General features: G+C 49.2%; 1 pseudogene; it reads right to left on the bottom strand.

The window, feature by feature from the left end:
* The window catches only part of LOC101643979, a 7,823-nt pseudogene extending 6,798 nt beyond the window's left edge, over positions 1-1,025 (bottom strand).
* Positions 1,026-2,140: the final 1,115 nt, after the last annotated feature.

Below are 2,140 nucleotides of genomic sequence, written 5' to 3'. Positions count from 1 at the left end.
TAGCTACTAGCAGGGAGTTGAAGGCAGTTTTTTTTTTAATGGAATTCTTTATGCTAAGCTGGCTTACTAAGCTATCACCTATTTTCCAACTCCCAATCTTTCTTCATTTACTTATCACTGCATCTTCGTGGCATGTCTGGTCAATTTCAGACTGCAGAAGCTGGTAAAATTAGTTCAAGAACGGTTTGTTCTGATAATGTGGTAATGCATGATACTCACTTTCCTGACCCATCACAGCAGACAAAGCGGGTTCCTAAGCAAATGTGGTGAAGAAAGCCGATGGTGCCAGGTTATCAAAAGACATAGCGTCTGGGGTCTTAAAGGTTGAGGCCATCTAGCAGGTACACCACACAGCCCACAAGGAAGAAGCACACCAGCCTGTGGGATCATGTTCGAGAAGAGTGTGTACACATAGGGCCAGATTTTGTTCGTCTCCGTCCCAGAAAATTGGTAGAGCACTCCCAGGATCTTGTATAGATCAATGACTGGCTTAGCCATACCCTTGTACTGCCTTAGCCTGGCAGCAGCTGCTTCAGGTTTATCATCTTCCTGCTGGACCAATGGTTCACCAGTGATATCATCAATGCCATGTGCATGAGGTGGGTTGAAGTCCAGGTTATACACCCTTCCACTGGGAGGGTGAACCCAATGCTGGCCGAGACGGTCTTTGAGCATTTCAAACAGAATGTTCAGTGTGATCACGAGATCCAGCTCACAGATTCTGTCCAGGGCTTCAGCCTGTACTAAAGTCCTAGGTAACCATCCAGTAGCCAGTGCTGGCCGCTCCTGTTCTCCAGCTCCGACACCATTAGGCGTGTGATCACATGGTCAGGAACCGAAAGATCTTTCCCTATGTATTGCCTTGCCACGTCACCAACCTCCATGTCTGCCTTGATGTTCTCCAGCAAGAAGTAGCCACTGGAGAGATGCTGGAAGCCGAAGTTCTGGGCAATCCTGTGGGACATGGTGGCCTTTATGGAGCCAGGTGGCCCGAGGATGACTGCGCGCAGGAGTTTGGAAGCCATTGCCAGTACGCCTAGGGAGGCTGCGACCCACAAGACCACGGGCCCGGCAGGGAGCCCTGAGCGCTGGGAACGTTGTTTCTTCTCTCCTCCAGGCCCTCGCGCCCTCGCCGGGGTGTGCTGCATGTTTTTTTTAAGGTATAAGAGTAACTTGTAGAAAGCTGGGAAAACTTGCACATTGAGTAGCTGTTGGAGAATGCAAGGGGCACCAAACGTTATTGGGAAATTGGTCTGCAGATAATGGAAAATTTCCAGGACTCTGAAATCCCTTTATATTATACCATGTTAATTCAGTGTGTGTGGCAACTGTGCCAATTATGTAAATGAGAGAGTCAGCGTAAAGGGAGTGTGTCAGAATGAACCCCACTTTGATGATTCACTGGGGCCCCAAGGACTTTGCAGACACAGAGTTATACTCACGGAGATGAGTCATTACATCAAGAGGACACAGCAATATCAGCAGAGGGAAAAGACATAGGGGTGAAGTTTGGGGGAGTCTGGGGAGTGAGCTTCCAAAGTCTTCTTCCAGTGGGGTCACACCAGACACAATTCCAATATATTGTGACACCAGAAGTGAAATGGGGCAAAGCCGGACGCTCATTAGGCTTGGTGCTGAAGATTGGACTTGGGGCCTGGTAATGAGACATCCCTGCATCGTCATACACCTAGGTTGCCAATGCTCAGAGATGGGTGTTCAGTACCCACCATACAGTTTGTACCCACAGCACAGAGTCTCTCACTTAGGAGGGAAGAGTAGGATTTGTCCAAAACCCAAGTTCCCTGACACCAGCTCAAGCCCTATCTGCAGCATGTGGTGCTGGATCAGAGCAGCAATGAAGACACAGACATGGGATACATGGTTTAACGCCAGCCAAGGGCGGACACCTCTGGCTGGGTTTTGCACCGATGACCGCCCCGCATAGTCTTTTATTTACTCTGCTAGCTAGGGCATGGGTTAGCAAGCACGGATGCACTTCCTCAAAGTAAAGTAGAAACTAGATAGCAGACCAAGCACACCGTTCTCATAACAAACTGCCTTCTCAGGAGACTCAAGGTTGTTGTCCTTAGGAAGGAACACAGCACCCTCGGTCAGGTCTTGCTCCCAGAACTGCATCTCA

This window comes from Echinops telfairi, unplaced genomic scaffold (genome assembly GCF_000313985.2).
Source record: "Echinops telfairi isolate 266 unplaced genomic scaffold, ASM31398v2 ScPeMD7_7469;HRSCAF=8507_0, whole genome shotgun sequence".
NCBI classification, from domain to species: Eukaryota; Metazoa; Chordata; class Mammalia; order Afrosoricida; family Tenrecidae; genus Echinops; species Echinops telfairi.
Note: the sequence above shows the minus strand (reverse complement) of the source record. Positions and strands in the feature narration are given on the sequence as shown.